This window comes from Talpa occidentalis, unplaced genomic scaffold, assembly GCF_014898055.3.
Source record: "Talpa occidentalis isolate TD23 unplaced genomic scaffold, MPIMG_talOcc4v2.1 talOcc4.14, whole genome shotgun sequence".
In the NCBI taxonomy this organism is placed as follows: Eukaryota; Metazoa; Chordata; class Mammalia; order Eulipotyphla; family Talpidae; genus Talpa; species Talpa occidentalis.
The window spans coordinates 62154376-62177347 of record NW_023601433.1 but is presented as its reverse complement, the minus strand read 5'-3'; the positions used below and the strand labels follow the sequence as shown (position 1 = coordinate 62177347).

The 22972-nt window shown below is 43.7% G+C and overlaps 1 protein-coding gene across 5 annotated transcripts in view; it reads left to right on the top strand.

The window, feature by feature from the left end:
- Window positions 1-22972, top strand: part of FRMD4A (FERM domain containing 4A) — a 302659-nt gene that overhangs the window by 84969 nt on the left and 194718 nt on the right. The window contains exon 1 of one of the 5 annotated variants that reach the window (XM_054695098.1): window positions 11703-11752. The exons of 3 other annotated variants lie outside the window; for them this stretch is intronic. The gene's annotated coding sequence lies outside the window, so the exon portion shown is untranslated. Of the gene's footprint in view, window positions 1-11702; window positions 11753-12507; window positions 12636-22972 lie in introns of those variants that run through there. One more of the 5 variants, XM_037510636.2, reaches the window with a different exon arrangement.

Sequence of the window (22972 nt, the reverse complement as noted above, 5' to 3'; positions counted from 1 at the left end):
TTTTAGCTGGCAATCCCAATACCAATTGAGTGAAAACCTAAAGGAATATGGGAACAAGTGAAGTGGATATTAAAGGAACATTGTTGAACGAAGGATTAACTGAGAGGCCAGGAAGAGGAAATGTTAAGAAAAGTCCTGCTTGATTGTAATTATGATAACTTAGAAGTAGCTTGTGAAAAGTGGGGGAATAGGTAAATAGCCTGTGATCTCTTTGCACAATGCAGTGAAATAGATAAACTAAATCTAACAAGTTTGATATTCATAAATCTCAAAAACATTATGTTGAATGAAAAATAACTTATGAAAAATATTACATCAGTTCTGACAGCATCTGTACAGTTTAAAAGCACACAAAATAGTATATACTGTTTCTGACTACTTACATGTAGTCAATGAACCAAGGAAAAAGACATGGAGATGATATATAGCAACTTGAGGACACTGGGGTTTGGCAGATAGCCCCACCTACCCCCTCTATCACTAAGAAAGAGGGTTTACTATTTGTGACAACTTATATGGAACTTGACGGTATTATGCAAAGAGAGACAAGTCAGGTTGAGAAAGACCAGTACTTTATGATATTATATATATATATATATATATATATATATATATATGGAATCCAAAAATCCAAATGGTGGTTCCCAGGGGCTGGGAGGCAGGGGGTTAGGGAGATGTTGTTTAAGGTACAAACTTGCAAGTAACATATTAAGTCCTAGCATCTACTGCAAGGCACACTGATTATATTGGACAATACTGTATTATAAACTTCAAACTTGCCTAAGAGACTAGATCTTAATTGCTGTCACCACAAAAGGAAATAATAATCATGGGACATGATAGAAGTGACATGGTGGTAATCAAATCACAATATGTAAATTTATCAAATCAACACATTGTACACCTTAAATGGACACAATGATATGTCAATTATATCTCATTCATAAAAATAAACGTTGTTTAGAGTAAGGCCAAATATTCAATCTTAATGGTAGTTATACACTCTAATGTATTTTCTGAAATGTGTGTAATGTTTCTTTTTTAAAGCACTTTTTAAAGAAAAATACCGGATGGTCTCACTCATAGCAGGAATCTAGAAAACTTAAATAAGGGACCAGGAAAATGAATAACTATAAGAAAGTGACAATCAAAATCAACAAAAACTATGAACCAGAGACACTTTTTGGGGGTTGGGGGCCGGGAGGGGAGGGATTGGGGTCAGAATGGGGGGATTGCAATTGTATGGGGAATATAAAAATAAAATTTATTAATTAAAAAAAAATAAAAAATAAAAAATTCCCCTGCAAAAAAAAAAAAAAAAGAATTAGAGGTACTTTTGTATCATAAGGAACTCAGTACGTAGGAAGTAACTTTTGAGTGTAGAAAGTAACTTATGAATACATCATCCTATGACTGCCCTGTGCAGATACTGTAGCTGATAGAGTCGGGAGCAATGTTTATGACCTAGCATAAGAAGGTATCTATTTCTAATTCTCGATGTCTCACAAATTCACTGGGAGCTCTTGGACCAGCCAGCAGGTGCTGAGTCCCTCCTCATCTGTCCAACAGAAGGGTTTCCACAAACCCTCAGTCCTCAGAGTGCTGCTGTGAACAGTGTGTAAGACCTCAGCCCTGCAGGCACTGTGTGAACAGAGCATTGGGTTTATCTCCTCTGTAACCCACCTTGGATTTCCCATTGAACTGAAGATGACACAGATTTACAAAAGGTGGCTCATTTCCTATTTCCCTCTACAGATTTTTTTCCTTATATAACATAGAATTTAAGGTAGGCTCCCAGAAAGGGAATAAAACTTTTGGGGGCTCTTTGTAACTTTCCTTAGTGCTGTGATTGACTTGCTGGGTGATCTAGGGCTGCAAAGTTGTCAGCAGGTAGGGGAATCAGAAGGTCACATGTGGACATGGATCTGCTGCACAAAACATCTGAGGATGAGACAGAGTAACTCTTCAGGGGTACATGCTGTGATTGATTGTCATGCCCAGAAGCATCCATTTAAAGCAAACAGTATAACCCCAATAGCTGGATGAAGTTGTGGATTACTTAAGTAGATTTGACTCCCTCTTGGCTAATCACACTGAGCAATATGAATACCCTCTCTAAGGAAAAGTCACGCAAGGCACTCAGAGGAGAGGAATGAAATTGAGGACACAGTTTCTTAGGAAAAGGATATTTTCTATGGTTTATAGGACTTAGCTCACCTGTGATCTCATTAAATAGCATAACACAGACTCAACATTTAACACAAGTGGGCAAATCGGGTATTGATTACAGAGAGACGAAAGCTGCCAATATCATGCCCTTAGTTGCCACAGATAATGCAAATAAGAATGTTAATGCATATGTTTTATTAAACACATGCTCTGTACCAAAAACTCTAAATACTAAGCAATGCATCCTCATAGCATAGGAAATCCTCATAGCTGGAAATTCAGCCTGAGAGAAGTTTAGAACTTGTTAGCCTAAAGTTATGCAAGTAGTAGGTTATTGGCCTGTGAGTCAAGCCTAGGCAGTTTGGCACCATAGCCTGCACTTCTAACCACTAAGATTATTACTCTCTGCTTCTTTGGACAGAAAAGTGAATCATAACTCTCCCAAGTCTTAGTCTGCTGTATGAACAGAGAAGGAACACCCTGCCCAAAGACTCCAATTGGCCTATTCAAATCTCCTATAGCAATGAGGAGAGTATTGGAGATGTGATTGTGTCATAGTCCACGAGGATCATGGTGAAAATAAAGGGAATTCTTAAATAAACATAAAAGTAGATAGCAAGGATAATGACAGTTTAGCAACATGGGGCCAGCAATGACTCAAGCTGGGCCCTGTCATTGGACTTGGCATCACTGCGGAATACTCCTTTGTGTCCACAGAGCTTGCTTGTCTGGGGATGATTTTGAGGACTGAGGGCAGCTGGTACAGCCACAATTTCCGTAGCTACAATTTACATAGTTGCATATTTTCTTTGGTGCTTCCTGCTTCCCATTCCTTTCTCCAAGATCCCCTTGGAACCATCCACGCCACTAGAAACCAATCCTGAGACTCCTCTCTGTGAGCTTTTGATTGACCAATTTCTGCTTTTACTAGGAATTAAGCCTCAGTGGTTTGAATACACTTTGGAGGTCTTGGAGGCAGACTCAGATTCAAGTCAGCCTCTTTTTGGGTGTGGACTTTTGCTGGTTACGTAATGCTTCTGCACCTCTATTTCTGGATCCATACAATGGGAGCTAGTAATATCTATTGTGTAGTGTTGCCATGAGGTTGATAGAGGATACACCTAATGTGCCTGACACCATTCACTACGAATAGCTGCTATAATTATTATTGTTGTTGCTATTGCTGTTCTTGTTATCAGCTGATCCCAACTTATGTTATCCAGGGGGATTTCCTCTGTAAAGCACAGGAGGCAGTATCTAAAAGTCTGGAGATACTTTCCTTTCCCTCTACTGTGTGTCCCTTCTTTTGTTGAGAGCTCAAGACCGAACTTGACCCAGGCATACTGGCCTCTGCTAGGAGTCACTACTCAGCCACCATGTTTATTTGCTTTGTTTTGGATTTCTGAGTGAGTAAAACAGGGGATGAAATAGAACGAAAGACCAGTGAAAATCTTCCCAAGAGCATACTAGAGAACATATAAAATATAAATAACCTTAAAGAAAAGAACCTTAGGCTTCAGGATGCTGGCATCAAAACAATGTAGAGTTTACTAAGTAGACCAAGAGGAGAGATAGGAGGACATCTGTGTCAGGACAGAAATCACACCTGCTGGGTAACGAAGAGTTTTTTTTTTTTTTTAATTAATTTATTTATTTATACAAGCACTGGGTACAGTCAGAAGCGCGGGAGGGTGAGGGAATTCACATGAGCCAGAGCAGGGAGCAGAACAGGCAGACTGACAAAATACACTGCTGAGGGGAGCAGCGGGCAGCAGGAGAGGTCTGTTGTGCCATGTGGGACCCTCACCGGCGGGGGATCGAACCAGCGATGCAGAGGCTGGGGCAGCTTTGCAGCCTAGCGCTCAACCATTGCGCCACCAGGGGAGGCCCAAAGAGTTTTTTATATTAGGTCTCCATGAGCACTTTTAGGAATCTGAAAGTGCAGGTATTCTAAAAAACAGGACTGTGCAGCAAACTGTTGGCATTGCAGCAAACCGAGTGGCCCCAGCTCATTTTGAGACAGAACCCACTTATAGCTTCAAATTGACTATCGTTTAGGCTGCCTTTATTAAGACAATTATATGAAATTGCATATAAACACTGGTCAAAGGCTGTTTTCTACCATCACAGACGCTTGTCTCTTTTTTACAAGCTGGATGGATTTAATTATAAAAATCTATTGGGTAATTATCATAATGCTTGGCCAAAAGATAGTGATAAAGCAGAATTAAATACATCATGTATGGATTAATAAATTTCGAGGACTCAGACGAAAGCAAGATTCTTAAAACAAAAACAAAGCATTGCCATGATTTCTATCCATGAAGAATTCCCAGTAGAATGTGGAATTCAGGTTATAATAAAGTGCTACATAGAAATACACACAAGCTCTTTCATATCACTGGAGAGGGGGCCTCGGGGAAGAAGCTGGCAGGATGAGGAGAATTAGCCAGGTGAAGGGGAGGGGAGGGAGGCCTTCTGTGCAGAGGTACAGTGTGAGCAAAAGCAAGAAGGCAGATGCAACAGGCTCTTGCATGAAATTTTCCTTTGCTGGGAAGTGAGATGCTGGCTGGGAGGACTGAGCATGAGCAGGACAGCAGCAGGGGGCTGGTAGTAAGCAGCCAGGTTTGCTTATAACCAGGTTGTAAGCAAAAGGAGGACAAGGGATTACCTCCATCTTCACTACTGCATTCCTACCCCCAACCCCCACCCCCGCCCAGTTAGTGCCTATTGATGGATATATGACCTTTAACTGTAATATGGGTGCTAGAGCAGAATTTTCTGGAATGGAGAACATGATCACATTTCATTTTAGATATGGAGGTTAGAAGGGCTTCCATAAGAATTAAGTTCTTAAAACCACAATTCTATGCCCAAGACTGTTCATTCCTTTTATTAATCCCTTCAAAGAAAAATTATGTTTCGTATGTGCCAGGGACTGTTCTAGGCTCAAAATGTCAGCCATCAACAAACAGACATAAATCCCTGCTCTCCTGAGAGAGAGACGGTAATAAACAAGACACATTAGTAAATAAGTTGTATCGTCTGTTAGAAGGTGATAAGGACAACAGAGAAAAATAAAACAGGAAGGGCACCGGGAGAAGGGTGATGGCCGCAGGAGGGTGAGTGGGAGAGTTGCTATTTTTAAGAACGATGGTCATAGACCATAGATGGTCATAGATGGTCATGTGATTCGGTGCACTATAAAATTGAGTAACCCAGATGAAAAAGAAATAAAACTCCTTCCCATTCCTTTGTACTGAAAAATGAAAAAAAAAAAAAAGGTGGTCCAAAAAGATCTCATTAATAAAGGTGATGTTTGAGCAGGAATTTGAAAAAGGTAATGGCTTGCTTTCTGTTGATGTCTGTATGGGGGAGTATACTGCAGGCAAAAGGAAGTGCAAAGGCCCTGGGGCTAAAGCAGGCAAGCAGGTCAGAGTGCCTGGAGCAGACTGAGGGCCAAAGTAGTAGAATAGTGATACATCAACTTCCTGGCACTTGTTAGAAAAGCAAATTCTTATACTCTGTCCCAGATCTAGGAATCAAAATCTGGGGTGAAATGGGAGTAGAGAGACCTACAGATCTGTTTGAACAGCCTTCTGGGTAGTCCTAGTGCTGGTTAACATCTGTAACCACTACCTTAGACCTAAGCCCTGCACCCTCCTTTCTCCCCACATTATCTTTCCTAGGTCATCTCATCTATGCCTATAGGTTTAAATGCCCTCTATGTAAAGCCATTGCCAGCATTTCTTAAATTTTCTACCCAGGTATCTCCTCCTGTGTTCTAATGTTATAGCTTACCAGTTTCATACTAGGCAGTCAGAACCATAGAAATTGGCTATATCAAACTCTTCTTATTTATAATATGAATTATAATAACTTCTTTGCAATTATAATTTGGGATAGGTCTGATTTTTATTTGGTAGCAGGCAAAATCATTACATCACAAGCTGTCACTGGATGACAGCTTCCAGCCCCATTTCAGCTCCAAGGAACTAACTTGCCTTTCTCCCCTGGGGCACAGGAGCCTGTATTCTCTTAAGTCCTGGGGTTCTTATTCCCATCCTGGCTCATTGTTTAAATCCATCCTTTCTGCTTTCCACCTGCCTATAAGCCTTCACATTATTAGAAGTTACAGCCAAAAAAGGAGTATTTGCTGGAGCTTTTTGCCCCTGAACTTCACAACTATTTTTTTCTTCACTCCCTTTTGTAAAGAGGCAATGGATCAACACATAAATAACAGGTAATGTGTGCCTGCTGCTGGACTGTGCTGGGTGCTCCACAGCTTGTAGTGTTCCCCAATACTTAACCACTGCTAGGTAAGCTATGTAAGGGTCAATAATACCAACTCTGAAGTCAGGCTGCCCTGGCATTTGATAACTGCCTACTTGTCATCTGTAGGATCTATGTGGGATAGAAAATCTCTCTCTGTGCCTTAGTCCCCTTCCCTCTAAAAGGGGTTAACAATAGCACCAACCTCATTGGACCGCTGAGAAGATTAAATGTTATTGTATGCAAACCACATAATCAGTACTGGGCACTATAAGTGCCAACCAAGTGCTAACTATTGTTATTAATATATATCACTGAGTAAATACACAGAAAGGGTTTGGTGAGAGCTAACCTCCGTACTTGAGTGTACTTCCAAATGTCCACCAATTTTCTACTATGATACTCAACTGTAACCCAGCTACTCCAGGGGCTCCAAATTACATTAATTGGCTTGTGATGTTTTGATTGATTCTTGTCTGTGTTTCAGAAAGACTTGCCTAGGTTTTGTTGCCATGCATTGAGGCTGTCTAAACCATGATTCCCAACTAGGAAAAAATAATAAGCAACAATCTAATGTAATGAGAATATAACAAGATTATAAAGCATAGCTATTAAAAAAATGACATTGCTGTTTTAAAAAATAATGAAATAAAACACAGCTATTAGATGGTTTCTTCATATACCCCAGGGACCATGGTTTTAAGTACTTGCTGTGAGAACAAGAGAGGAGAAGGAATTTTTTCTTTTTTTTTTTTTTTTTTTTAAATTGTTTTTTTTTTTTTTAAGATTTATTTATTTATTTATTTTATTTATACAAGCACTGGGTACAGTCAGAAGCGCGGGAGGGTGAGAGAATTCACCAGAGCCAGAGCGGGGAACAGAACAGACAGACTGACGAGGTACACTGCTAAGGGGAGCAGCGGGCGGCAGGAGAGGTCTGCGCGCCATGTGGGACCCTCCTCTGGTGGCCGGGAAGCAGCCGGGGAACGAACCGGCGCTGCAGAGGCTGCGGGCAGCTTCGCAACCCAGCGCTCAACCGCTGTGCCACCGGGGAGGCCCAATTTTTTCTTTTTGATTGAAGTGGTTCAATAGTGCCCTTTAATTGACCTGGGAATAAGGAGAAAAAAGGATTGGGTATAAAAATATAATAGTGTTCACTTAAAGCCAGTCAAGCGCTTTATCCTTGACTTTGCCCTAGAGGGGTCTTTTTCTAGCCTTAAAATCTGGTTGGTATATAGAAAGAAAAAAATACCTGTGTTATTCTCTAGAAAGATAAGAAATGGAATACACACCTCTGACTGTGGTGCAGGGTAGAAGCTAATGCAATAATACAGCTCACTCTCAGCTCCCAGGTGCCATTCAACCCCAACTGGGAGTCACGCCAAAATTAATAGTGATTATAAAGTAAATTTGAAGCCACAATCACTATGATTACCAATATATTTCCTTAGAATATATTGGTAGCCAAACATATAAAATAGCGCTGAAGTCTCAGAGGATGACATTAGGACTGAATACATTTAACAGTTGCTTGAGCATGCTACTTCCTCCTTTTAAACCCCCTTACCTGTGAAAGAGGGATAAAGTAGTTTCAATCTCATAGGAAACTTATGATGAACAAATGGGCAAATTCTACACTGTCTGGTGTAGAATGTGTATTCATAATAATGTTAGCCATCAATTATCAATTGTATGGCTTTGAAAATTTAACATGTGTGGAATCTATATTGTTCATAAGACTGGAGATAGATATTATCATCAGGCCCATTTTAAATTTGAAGAACTGGGCACCAAAAATTAAAGAGGTTTTTTTTTAAGGTCACATGAGCCTTCCAAACAGAAGTCCAAGGCTGTTCCATATTATTGATCCAAGAAAGGGATTATGCAGCCCAGACTTTGCGCCAACCCCATTGGCACCTGTCCTCAGGGGGACAGATAAACAAAGGTATATGTGGGAGCCATCTCACCACCGTGAGTGGTAGTTTGATTAAGATCTGAGCTTCTTCTGGAATTTCCTCTTTGCCTACACAATGCCCTAAATTTGTTAGGAAAGCTAATAAGATTCCAGCGTTAAGAACCTGGTAATTTTATTAGTGTCATGGGTTTAATTTTGCCCTGCAACTCTGGGCATGAAAAAGTCACATTACCTTACTTCTCTAAACTCGTTTTAATCTGACTACATCCTCACTCACCAAGGTGGCAGGAATTCACTGTTTATTCTTCCCCAGTTCACACTGTATCTCAAGACAGAGAAAGTCACTCATCCAGCATCCTTGCCACTGAGATGTCAGTGCCCAAGAACTTGAGGTCCACTTTAAAGTCAAAGATTCCATCCCTCCTGGTAAAGCCCCAGCTTCTTTGTTGTGCCTTAGATACAATCTCAGAACTTAGTAACGCCATCCAGTGTCCGCACAGTGCCCATCAGATGACCTGTGTCCTTTTAAGTTACCATGTAGACTTAAGGTATGGATCTCTCCTGCTGTAGGTGTCACCCTTTCCTTCTGAGGTCCATTGCCTCTCTCTATCCATCTTTATTTCTAAGCCTCTGAGTACCATCCCACTCTTTGAAAAGAGCTGAGCTTTTTTCAAAACAAAGCTCCCTAACCCTATGTGAAAGGCAAGGGGAGTTCCAGGCATTGAAGCCTCAAAATCCCAATTGCTCTCTAGAAGGGCCGGAGGGAAAGTATTTCTCCTTCTTTCAAATCTTCTCTGGCAGTGCAAGGCAAACGTCCAGAAGCCAGTTAACCACGCGTCTTTATTCATTTAGACTATTCAGAAGTATTACACTCCAGCTGAAAATGAAAACACTCTGTTTTCTTTCATCACAACTGCATGTTAGGGCTGGCTGATGGACCAACACTTTGCAAACATCCTTTGATTTGTGTATGTGTGTCTTTGCAAGTAACTGCCTGAATTCTAGGTGGTGGAACTGGCTGCTTTTTGGAAAACTGGCCATTATAGAATTCCAGCTGACAAAGCTGGTTTTCTATCAGCTCCAAGGAATGCCACTGGAGAAACAGAGAATAAATTTCCTTCATATTTAAGTTTGAATTTTATGTCATTCATCAAGTTTTACCATGGCCTATTTCTCCCAGTACTTAAATTCTTCAAAAGAACATTTTTCTTTCCTAAGTTTCTATTCATTTGTCAGTCTCAGACCCAAACACAAAGGATTTGGGGGTGGGGGGCAGAAATCCTGTGCCAGGTCATGGGGAAACAGGGAGAATAAGACACATCCGGGTCCTCTGAGCTCAGGTTTATATAGCCAAACCTTGGTCTAAGTGCTTCACTTCCACTGATTCATTTACTCCTCAGAACAGCCCTGTAACGTAGGCAGTATTATTATCCCTCTTGCACAGATGAGAAAAAAAAAAAAAAAGAGGCACAGAGAGGTGAAGAAACTTGTCCAAGGTTGCACAGACAGTAGGGGGCAGAGGTGAGCTCCAAGACCAGGGAGCCTGACTTCAGTCTGTGCCCTTTAACACAAGGCTGTGAATATAAACTGTGGTTAAGTGGTAAAATGGAAACAAGCAGGATAAGAATGCAGAGGACCTGCAGGGAGAGGGTAACATTTCCCACAGGCAGACTGGGGAAGCTTATTCAGGAAGCAGCATTTAAACTGAAACCTGGAGGATGGAAAGTTGCTAGTTATACAATGTGTGTGGCTGAGAGGGTGGAAGAGCCTCCAGGAAGTTTTAGTTCAAGGAAGTAAAGTGGCCCACATAGCAAAGCATGGTGAGGGACAGGACAGAATAACAAGTGATGAGGATGCAGTGGAAGCTGCTGGAGAGTGAGAAGACATTGACATCTGAATTGAGAAGTGAGAGTATAGAAAACAAGGGACCTGGAAGAGGGTTACATCGCTGGAGAGGGAATGGGGTGCTGATGGGGTCAGGCGGCAACAGACAAAGTTAGATGCATAAAATGGGTCTGATACTCAGGACATTTCAGCATCCGATGAAGTGTGGGCTTTATTTCTAAGAGTCAGGGAAACCCAGAATGGGTGTAAGCAAGACTTCCTCTGATCAGATCTGAGGGGGGAATTACTTGGGCTGGTGAAATGCACTTGAGACTATAGCCTGGTCTGCCGGAGGCATCCAGTGAAAAGTGGTGTGTACTGAATGGGTCTGGGGTCACAGGTTACTCACTCAACAAAGATTAACCAGCACCACCCACTATTGCAACAAGTCAAACAAAAGGCTGCTCTCAAGGAAATTTCCAGAGCTATTTATAAGGACAGCATTGGTGATAACTTGCATCTAAAGAGTGAGTGGAAGGCAGAAGATGGAAGACCCCCACTATTCTTGTTTCTGGCTTGTGAGGGTGGCAGGATATTGATTAGAAATAATATTCCCTTTGAGGACCTTTGAATAACGGGGGATGGGCTTGAGATGTACTACAAGAGAATTAGGCTTTGAATTAGAACAATGCTCTAGGATTCCAAAAATACAGAAACACCCACCCCATCCGAACATGACTTCCCATTACTCAGACCAGATAATCGAGTCAAGAGCCCAGTGACATGTGATCGTGGCAGTAATATAGGTAATCCTTATCACCTTTTCAACCAACACTAATTATATAACGTTTCCCTTCTAGTGCTTGTTGAGACCTCTTGAACTGTTAGGATTTTTTGCCAGAGATCTTTAGAAAACATATTTAGAAAATAACTGTGCCCGGAGTTAATTTTCAACCAGTGGGAAGATAGAATGAGGGTGATTTCTTTTTATTTAGAAGTTTGTAAGCCTTTACTGCTGGGTCTACCGGGGGCTCCTTCATCTGCGGGGAACCAATCTCTCCTTTGATGAGAGGATAGACAGGTGGAGATGGAGGGAGAATGGATGTTGGGAATTCGAGTTAGGTGTGAGTTTTAGAGAAAGCTTTTACCCCAGAGACAAGCTGGCTTTTCCACCTTGCTAAGCGGGTGCTCCCGCCTGCTTCTCTCTTTATTTAATCAACCGTGTTTTGACAATTCATGAAAAAAATGTGTCTCGGGCAAATTGAGCTCCTGCAGCAATAAACATTTAGACACACAATGTGAATTGAGTTATTGTTCTTGGTAGGGATATTCTCCGAGTTTGTTTCTCTGTTTTGGAAAGAGAAGAACGTGTCAGCCGCTGTTCCTCCCCCAGGTCTCTGGAAATGGAAGTCTCCTCTTCACGGTAATTGTTGCGAATCCCTGACAATAGCCCCACGACCAGGTTATCTCCCAGGAACTTCCATTTCCAAAGAGTTGAGGGGAGATTAAAATTCAAGCAAACTGGACGACGTCGAGGGATCAGAGCAGCATCTCCCACCAAGTTCAGCCAAGGTAGCCTCTGTATTGCAGCCTCTTTCTCTGGCTCGCGGGATAGGAGAGGGTCTCTTCGGGCTGCTTTTGGTGGGTCCTCTTGGGGGGTGGGGGGGCAGGGTCCTGCGTCTCAGAGCCCTTCTCTCCCTCCCGCACGACTCCGACTCCGCACAGCCTCTCCAGCTGACCCGCCTCACCTAGCGCTTAACTTTGTCCTGCCCGCGTGAGCACCAAGGAAACTGCACACTTGGGCGGCTCGGGGCGAGTGGAGGCTCCCCCGGCTTGGAAGGGGCGGCGGTCGGGCCGAGCGCGCGGAGCCGGGGCGTCATTGTTGTCCGGGTGCGGGCGGCGCTCGGGGGACCCCGGCGGCCGGCTTCGGGCGCGGGCGGCGGCGGCGCGCTCGGCCGCGCGGGACTCTCCGGAGCCGGCCCTGCTCCCGCGCGCCCTCGCCGCGGCGCTCCTGGGCCCGGGGGCCCCCGGCTGGCCGCGGCGGGGCGGGTGCCCGGAGGGCGCGGGGGGCGCGCAGGGCCGAGGGCGCGCGGACAGCCGGGGCGCACCACGCGGCGGGCCGGGCGCGGCGGGCCGAGGGGCGGGCCGGCGGCGGTGCGCCCTGGCGCGCGGCCAGGCTCGGCGTGAGAGGCGCGGGCGGCGATGGGCTGACGGGGACCTGCGGCGGGCGGCGGGCGGGCGGCGGCGGCAGGGGGGCGGGGGCGGGGCGGGGCGCGCCGGGGCCCGGCGGAGCGGCTGCGGGCGCCGCGCAGCGCGAGGAGGAGGCGCCGGGCGCGGGTGCCGCCTGCTAGGCCACGGGCCTGCGCTCCCGGCGCGAATGGGACTCCTCTTTTGGCGGATTCGCCGCTGCAAACCTGAAGTTCCTGGGCTCCTGGGGAAGCGCCACAAATAAAAGGTAACGTGTCTTTGTTTCCCAGGCGCGACTGCAGGGAGGCGATTGATTCTGCAGCGGTGCTGTGTGCATTTTTTTAATGCTAGGCTGGTGCAGGGACATGACACTTCTGAAGGCTCAGAGTATTTAATGTCGCGGCTGTGACATTTTTCAGTGTAACCCCCACGTGCGGCACATACTATAGTCCCTTCTGCTACCCCCGCCTTCCCCATGTACACTTTGCTTTGGCCCCCTCAGCCTCACACTATCTGACTTTACCGAGGGAGAAAGGAAAGGAATGGCTGTGGGCAGACCCAGATGGGATTTTTTTTTTTTTTTTTAAAGCAAAACCTTTTTTTCCTATGGAAGTGACAGGGGATCCTGTCCTTTGGGTGTGTGAGGGAGCGTTTCAGACAAGGGTGGCAGCTGATCGTGGGCTGCCTGGGACGGCGAAAATGGACTGCTCTTTTACATTCCAAATGGCTGCAGCAAGTTTGATGCAGCAAGGGGAAGGAGAACAGGCGAAATCCCCTTTAGAACGTGGTCATTTTAAAATGGCCAAACGCAATGCTTCTGTATTGTAGGCAGTTGCCCAAAGGTGGGTGCGTCTTGCATGTAGAAGAGATGAACCAGTCCTGCGCTCTGAAAGCAGTGTGGGTCAGGAACTCGGTGCCTTTCTCCAGTACCCTGATAACAGAGTAACTGCCCGCTAGATTTAAGCAAATCCTGCGAAAATTTCCTTGGAATGGCTGTTCTAATAATAGCTCTGGCAGTGGCTTTTTAATGGACAGACTCATTCTGAATGATGCAGCCATTCCAGTCTGCCGGAAGCTCAGCTTGCTGAGAAAGGAGATCCAATGCCGTAAAGGACTCTCTGACCCTACCGTGAATGGATGAGGCTCTTTCTCCCCTATGAATGGAACATCCCAATAGAGGCTGCTGCTGTTCTGGCTTCTTTCAGTTTGAATCCTCAAAGCTTCAGATGAAAGGGATTCTCAGAACACCTAAGACGGGCACATTTCTAAATCTGAACTGTGCAGTGGTGACAACCTATTCGATTTGGAATAGCCTCAGCTGTACATTTAGACACCTGGTCAAGCAGACTTGATCTGCATTTACCTGGTGGAGTTTTTGAACTGCTGCTCCTATGCAGCTTCCCCCTCAGCAGCCCTAAGGTGTCCTTTTGCAAAAGCATGACCTCGACATGTGGGAAAGCACCAGGGAACCAGGAGCAAACTTCTGACTTCACCTAGGGAAGCCACCCCTGATCCAGGAAAGCACCTCAGTTGTGGGATGCAAAAATCGAGCCCTTTGCTTAGTAGTGATGTGTGCAATTTTTAAATGTGTGGCAAAGTGGGGTTTTGGGGTGGGTGGGGGTGGTCTGGGCACCTTTCATTGTGTGCTTCTGGTCTTTAAATTGCTTCAAGTTCATTTATAATATTTGGCTCAGTTTCTGTTGGTCTGTAGATCAGCAGAAATCGGGTTCTGATTCTCAAAGTGTCACTTGTCTCTTGCAGCCTAGAATGTCAGGCGATGAGCCACTCTGTAGGCTGGGAAATCCATTCTGCTGTGAATGAAATTTGGGTTTATTTAAGGTACAGCAGGAATGGGGTCCCGAGGCTAGTAGACTCAAATATATTTTGTCCTGAGAGATTAAATAGTTACATGTAATTTAATTGGAAGCAATAGTTGGACATCAATCCAAAATCAACACTGTTTGAAATCAACACTGTATTGTCCCACCAGTGAATAGAATGCTGCCTCCAGATAACTTGGAAAGAAGTCATGCCCAATGTGCAAAGATGAATGGGGAGAAGTATCTTTCAGGAGAAAAAAAAAAAACATAACAAAGCATTAAACTCTTCTTGTATTAAAAGGGAAGAGTTTTTGTGGAAATAAGGAGAAAATCTCTCCACCCTCTTTTGTTCTCACCAAGTGTGATCTGCCACTGCTATTGCTATATTCTTCTTGGCACTCAGCTTGAACTAATTTTATTAATAAGACTTGTTATTTATGGCATAGGGCCTCTTTGTAATTTTAGACATTGTTGCCAACTCCCCTGATGGCCTGGCAGGTGGTTTGTGCCATTAGCATTATCTTGTTGTTGGAGAAACTGAGACCCCTTGAGGTTCAGTGAGTTGCTGATTTCATAATCCATGAGAACTGCATCCCAGATGTGCACAGCTCTCAGTTTTATTGTAACAGCAAAGTTATAGTCTGGGGTCAAAGGAAAAGCCAAGGCTGAGTCTTTGCTTGGGTCTGGACCTTGGGAAAGGCTATTAGAAAGAGTATCTATGACAGAGTCATAAAGTGTTCTTAAGTCAGCCCTGATAGAATTGACCAATTGATAGCATGATCACCATGTGATGGGAATGTCAGGGATGAGATGGAAAGTTCAGGAAATGTTGGATTCAGACCTGTTGGGCTACCTTCATCTTTTAGTAAGTGTGGGGTGGAGTAAGACCTTCTTCAAAGATCATCACCAGCTTCACTGCATAAATATACAACTTGTGCTCACACTATTTATTCAGGTGTGTGTGTGTGTGTGTAAAAATTTATAGTTCTAGTCACATGCCATATACTTATGTACGAGTTGTATTTAGCCCAATATACTAAATGAAGACATGATCAGGCGCTCCCAAATCTAAAACTTTGCCTTAGATATTTTTGCCTATGTAAATACTTCTTTTTGTAAGGAAAAGTATGGCTTCTGGAGAATTTCTAGCTAAATATGTTAAAACGAGAAATGGACATGGCAACAGTTAAAATAGCCATGATTTTTAAACCACTCTACACAGAGAAAGTACCATGTGTATGTCTAGATTCACCAATGACTTGTATTCATATCTTTTAGTTTCTAGGTATCATCTACTGTGTCGATAAAAATTGTGGCAGAAATTCCCTACTTAGATTTATTCTTTCTGGAAAAATTCTAGCAGCCCAATTAGAAATTATTTCTGAGATATCCTACGAAGATAAGCCATGGGAAAAAGATCTTCTAATAAAGATTCAATATAAATTCCAAAAACTGTATTTTGGACTAAAGGAGGATCAAATGAGAAACTCCCCTACCTTAAGAGCAGGTGCTTGGGTCCCTTGTGGCCTCTCCAGGATGCTGTGGTCATCTCTTTAGCCCATGTCATCCATTTCCGGTTCTGTGTTATCCATCACTCTTTGAAAATGTAATCAAAGGAACAAAAGAAGATGCTGGGTGTCTCCAGAAAGTTCAGAGTTGGAGAAGAGGAAGGGTTGGGACCATCCCACTAGGTGTGTAATGTATATAGATAATGGAACTTAAATCAGAGACTTTAAAAAAATAGGTAACAAAATTTTAGCCTGTGGGGGAAGGGAGAGACTTTGAGTTCTATATCCAGGAGGTTTATACTAGCCATAAGTAGACTGAAGTAAATGGACAGCATTTTCCATTTCTGTCTTTCCCAGGACATGTAATCTCAAGAGCTGGTGCAGCAGCTCATGGAACGCTCCGTTTCAGGGCCAGCGCGGCACACAGCAGCCTGCCGCTTTCACTGGCCTCTTCAGCAGGATGTTTTCCAAATCAGCATAAATCCAGCTTAATGAAATTTCCCTCCGCAGCAGTTTTCTTTTGGTTCCCTAAATCCATCGGCTGCCACTCTTCCCCTGTCCCACGGAGTTCTTCTAAGGAATAGTGTAGACACACACTTACCTTTAAGCAGCCTGTTCTACCTCTAGGAACATCATCCTGAAATCGTCTATCATTGTGCTTCTCTTACTTTCTTAGAACATAAGCAAAACTGTGGATTACATTAATGCTTATCTTAGATGCCAGTGTGTGTGTGTGTGTGTGTGTGTGTGTGTGTGTGTGGTGGTTTCATTTGTTCATGGTGTCAGTGGAAAGTAGGTATTTTCCCTCAGAGGGGAAACACTTTTTTTTCTGAAGATGGAAGTTACTGGCAAGAACTATGGACCATGTTTGTTGGAAAGTTATAGATGAATATGAGGGCTCTAATTCAGTTCAGTGGCCTTATTACTACCAAATAATCAAGAAAAAATGAGTTAACCCTAATTCAGCGATGTCACTTGTAGGATCTAACTTGTCAGAAGCCACATTTCTTTGCCATGGGTGGTTTCTGCTTTGGACTGGGGGGGCGGGGCGGGGTGTCCATCCAGTCCATGATACAGTAAAAGAACTTAGTTGTCCATGGTCAAGAACATTTGCACACACACATACCCTTCTGGGCAAATTCTGACTACATCTGCATGTTCCTTCACGCTCCTATCTTATTGGCAATCTATGGTCACTGGATACTTTCTCTTAATGCTCACTTTTAACCCTCTGCTCATCATAGGCTTTCAACAGATACTATTTAAACAAGACAAGGACTGCATGAATCTGTCACACCACACTCCAAACACTGATATATTTTGGCATCTTTAGAAACCTGGAAAATCCAGTGGCCTAATGTCAAATGTAACCTGTTAGGTCTCCGTGACTAACCTTTCTTTATTTCACACTGTGTGACTCCTCTTTCCCATTTAGCAGTACTTTGCCAACCTTCAGATCAGAAGTCCTGGTAATAATGCAAAGTACTAAACCTTTTAACAATAATTTTCACTTTAAGTTAACCAAAAGCTATCCCCCTGATCTGGAATCTGTAACCCTACTCTTCCCATTTGGATTCGGCCTGTTCTCCTGGTGGTACAGCTTTTTTGCAGGGCCTTTGCCTTTCTTTGTCCTTGCTGTATGAGGAATGCATGAAAAAAATGGCGTGTAATGGGGAATTAGATTGATAATGCATGACAGCGAATGGAAATAATAATCGGCGAGATGCCAGGCTGTGCCATTCATAACCATAAAATGCACAATTATGCTCCCACCACATGCCCATGAACAAGTATATAGATGTGACAACCCCAGACTAGGAAACCAGATAGTGTAGAGTCATCTTGTGCCGTTGCTACACCTTCACACTGAGCCTCCGAGTATAGTGCTGGCTTACCCCTTCCCTGCCCCCGCTGGCTACCCCCAGTGAATATCTGGTGTTTATTTCTTTGTTGCTCAGAGAGAGAGAGAAGGGAAGGGAGGGTGGTGAGGACAAGAACCAGATTCGAGCCTAACACAATGGAGAGCAGTGTTCTGCCTTCTCAATCCCCTTTTATTGGGATGGTTGAGTGTTGTGTAACAGAATAACTGCGGAGTGACCAGTGGCACAGATGTAGCCTGCAGGTCTTGGCAGGAGAGCAGAGACCTCAAATACAACAAAGTAGCAAGGGCTGAAGTCACATTAAATGTTCAGTGCAGGCTCTGAACCATGCCCAGGAATGATCAATCAGGTGAAACATTTCAGATAGATGGGAGTTTTAAGATGGGAGTTTTAGGAATGGGCAGAGGCATAGAGATCATTTTTGCAAGTGGGGAGATGTTTCCAGATGTTCAGGGACCTCACCGGGATCCTAGTTGTAGGCCAAGACCAGAGACCCCATTAGCATAAGGTTTTTGTGATACAGAGTGGTATAGCAGAGCAAGCATCATCTAGCTATGGGTTTGGTTTCTGATGCTGCCACATGTTAGCTGTAAGGCCTTGGGAATTAACAAGTCTGTTTAAGCCTCAGCTTGCTTATTTATCCTAAAAGTTCCATTCAGAGTTGATGAGAGAGTATTTGTGAAGCATGTGACACAACAAATATGGGAGGTTCTTTTAGAATGAGATGCTTTGTATTCCCCCCACCCCACTTGCCCTGCTTAAGTCCCTGGACCCCCCAGCTGCTGACTACCCGGGGTCAGGGTGCACTGCTGTGGTGAGGGCCACTGACTGGGGAAGTGAAGATGCCACTGAAACAAAGGGTACCTCCTCATCTCCAGTCCTGAAATGAAGTTTGTGAAAAGGAAGTAGCAGGGCCTCCCTCGTGGCACAAGGGGTTAAGACACACCCTATGAAGCTGTCTGCAGCCGTCTTTGTTTGGCCAGGAAGCTACCCACATGGTGCAGCAGACCTCTCCTGTCTTGCCCGCTGCTCCCCTCAGCAGTGTAGTTCAGCCAGTCTGCCTGTTCTGTTTCCCCCTGTTCTGAATCCTCTCACCCCTCCACCTCTGGCCTGTACCCCAGTTCTTGTATGCATAAATAAATACATCTTTTAAAAAAGAAAAGGAAGTAGCAGAAGGGGTGACTGTTAGCGCAGATACAGCAGGACTTCTCACATCAGCCTTTCCTTCAATGTGGTTTTGTTACAACGTTGATGAGGGAAACGTTTTTTTGATTCCTGGTTGGGCCATCACCTGTGTGGATTGTGCATGTTTTTCCCCATGTCCAGGCGGGTTTTCTAAGGTTTCTTTCCACATCCAAAGGTGTGAGTGAGGTTCATTACCATGGCTCAGAGTCCCAGTCTGAGTGGGGGGGGTGGGTATAAATGAGCCCTGGGATGGAAGGGCACCCTGGCCAGGGTTGGTGCCCTCCATCTGTTCCCTGAGCTTCCAGGAGAGACTCTGCTTCCTAAGATGCTGAACTGGAGTAAGTGGGCTGGACAATGAGTGAGTGAATGAATGACTACAAATAACTGATTATTATTAGATGTATTTGGAATCTTTTTTTTTTAAAGATTTTATTTATTTTTACATGGAAGAACTGGGGTTTAGACCCCAGTGAGAGGATGCACCAGAGACAGAGTGGAGAGCAGAATAGGCAGATTCACTGAAATGCACTGTTGCGGGGAGCAGCGGGCAAAAGAGGAGAGGTCTGCTGCACCACGTGGGTTAGCTCCCTGGCTGGGGATGGAACTCAGGCCGCCCTGGAGGGCCATCTCTCCATGATAGTGCCGAGACTTAACCCCTAGGCCACCAGGGAGGCCCAGTATTTGGAATCTTTGTTTAGAAGATGAAGTTTTTGTCATCAGAAATATGTTATCGGAACCCAAAACTTGTTCATATAAGTTACCTATGGTGACATTGGTTTGCTTTATTATGTCTTTTCACTTTAGAGTCCTACTTTCCAAGAACGTACCAACCACATTAAGTGAGGAGTTTCCTTATTCCATAACTGTCACCAGGCCTTCTAGACAGGATTATGTAGGTAAAGGCATCACTCTTCACCTTATTGGCCCCGGAGAAGGCTCACTAAGAATGTAGGCAGCAGGGTGGAGTAAGGTCTGGGTGTGGACGGGGCTGAGGGTCAAGGGCAGAGAGCTGTGAGGGAGCATAGGGTGGCCCTGCTGCCTCATGAATCTCCAGGGAGACTGGAACATTAATGTGGAAAGAGCTGAGGGAGGGGTGTAGGAGAAGGAGCAGAAAAGTGATTTTGCTTTTGCACTAATGGATTGTTTCACCTAAAACTCTAAAATTCTTTATTTTTCAAAAATGATCAAAAAGCTTTTAGGGCTTTTATCTTGAAAAACTTCTAGAATATAAATTACCAAGGTTATGTCAATCAATGGCAACGTGGGCTTTTTCTTAACAATAAAGGCAAAAATCCAATCAATGTAGGAAATTGTTTGGTCACATCCCCATTCATTGCCATTAAGTAGGAAGATTTTCGACTCCAGTTTACTTATTTATATTTTACCCAAGTAATTAATGCAGCCAGTAAGTTAATGGAAGGAATCAGCCTAGAGCCTGAGTGTACTGGAGGCTTGTGGGAGTTGCCTTCCATGTCATGCACCACCTGACCATTCACAAAATACTAGGAGAGTTTCCCTATAGTATGAGAAATCTACATGCCAAATTGCATAATATTCATCAAAAATTATTTAAGCACTTCATAACTAGGTATTAAGTCAAATAAATCAGAATAGAGAAATGGTTCATTTCCTGGAGACAGGTTAAATAGGCACACATAGGCAGCAGAATAAAAGCATTAAACAAATGCAAAAACAGAGAAAGTATTTAGAGGACATGATAGTCATATATTCAGGACAAGGATGTATCTTAGTTGAACCCCAAGGGACTGATCATGGGCATCATTTGCCTAGGTGAGTTGGAGTGTCTACCATTTTTTTTAAAAGATTTATTTATTTATGTACACAAGAACTGGGATACAGGCCAGAGGTGTGGGGGGTGAGAGGATTCACTAGAGACAGAGTGGGGAACAGAACAGGCAGATTGATGGAAGTACAATGCTGAGGGGACAGCGGGTGAGTCAGGAGAGGTCTGCTGTGCCATGTGGGTTGTTCCTTGGCTGGCCGGGGATCGAACTCATACTGCAATGGTTGTGGAGAGTGTCATAGGTTGCGTCTTAACCCCTTGCACCACAAGCGAGACCCAGTGTCTGTCATTTTATGTAGAAATTGTAAGCTGCTTTGTGTTTCCTTCTTTCTTCTGGAAAAAATGGTTTCTGTAACTCACCACAGTTTAGTTTGCCATTCTTTTCCTAAGGTTGTAGCTTAGTTGGCAGAGATTCTGTGCCATTTAGATGCAGAGATCTATAACTTTCAACTTGGTAAGATAACTTGGAGACTAATATCCCAAAACACAGTCTTTTGTTTTTCATACAGCAAGGTTCTTCTTTTCTTCTTGCCAGTAGCCTAGATCATACTCCCAGGCAACCAACAAAATCCAAGCAAAAAATTCCATAAACTATAAGTTTTATACTGCAGCTTTTGTAGAAATAAAAGTCAGTAAGTAAACATCCTTGTTCCTTATTAGTTTGTAGGAAAGGTAGGAACAAGGACGTTCACTTTAGCATAGCTTCCCCTGTTGACCAAAAGGGTTACATCCCTTTTGGGATGTAATCCTTTTCATCAGACACTTGCTGCTCAAGCTTCCCTGACAGACTGATTTCAAAATTTCTTTGGCTACTTATCAATTTTCCCTAAAGACATTGCCCAGAGAAACTTTTCCTTCCAATTGTTCCAGAGATAGCAAATGCTTAGCTGAGTCTTTTTGTTTTCACTAGTTCCACCTGTGGTTTTTTGATTCCTCTTGTTCCCCTTCTTTGCAAGTCTTAAAAATCATTGTCCTGTGATAAATGACTCACTAGCTCTGCCTCCTCGCTCTCCCTCATTGCTCCAGTACTACTATTAAATTCTTCCAGTTTTTATAATTTTTCCAGTGCCTTGTTCATCTTTCTATGTTTCTTCCCAGATTCTTTTGGGGTGAGGTATCCTTTACCACCATCAGAGTTCAAGGCTGCCTGTTCCTTCCTTAAGTTATTACAAAATCATCACAACTTACCCTTTTACCACCTTCCTTACACACACACACACACACACACACACACACACACACATCACCTTTCTACCACTCCTTAACCACCCCTCCTTTCATTTCCTTAGACCACTGTCCTTAACATGAAATAAAGGGCCTCATGATAACCCTGCAGCTTGAAACACAGAAGAATGTGAGTAAATAAGGTTGATTGAAAGTATGGAACTATAATTCTTGACTGTGGTCATAGTTTCATGGATGTGGACATGTCCAAACTTAACGAACAGTTCATATATGTGCTATTTACTGTATGTCAGTGATACATCAATAAATCAGATTAGATACATGCACATTAGAGATACTCCTTTCTTCTATCAAAAAGAAGACAGACCATCAAAGAGATTCAGACAGTTCAATGTGTGTAATAGCATAGCTCAATGGAGTTCTTCACACCTCAAGAAATTGCTTCATTTTTAATAGTTTATTTTCTTTTAATTTGAAGTTTGGGACTTATGATTTTACTCGGACTTTATCGTGTTCAATACAGAACCAGGGAATCTTTCCATATCACCTCCACATGGATGAGTCCCACCTTGCATGGGATTGCATATAAAGCTGTCCACTCAACAGTGCCGTTAGATACCTCCTAAACATCCCCACTTCTTGTGTGCCAGACTTCCTGCCCTGTCTTCTTCCCCAAACCACCTCTACCCACAGCATTTTAGGTAATGGCAGTTTCAACTTTCCAGTTTCTATTCTTTAGACCCCAAAATTTGGACTCTCATATCCCACATCCAACCCACTGGAAAGTCTTGTCAGATCTACCTTAAATATCCAGACCCTGAACATCTTCATCACTTGACCAGATTTTTGCAATGGATAACATGGATAACATCTGATGGGCCCCACTTCTGTCTCTGTCCACACAGCACCCTGGTCATCCCTGTGTGACCTATGTGGGATCTGGTGCTCCCAGCTCCGTACCTGCCAAGAGCCCATCCCCCAGGGCAGATGCCTTCAGGGCTTCACTGGATTTCCCCCTGGTGTGCCCCCACCCTCACCTAGGGCCTGCTCTTCCACCCTCACCTCTGTGCTGATCTTCTTCCTGCCTCCCTGTTACTTCTCCTGTTCCTGAAAGCAGATCAAATCATCTTCCTTTGTTTTCCCAAAGCAACTTGCCAAAATACTATTCCAGTTTGATCTTGTAAATTGTGAAGACCTGTTTTCATTTGTCTTCCATCGTGGCT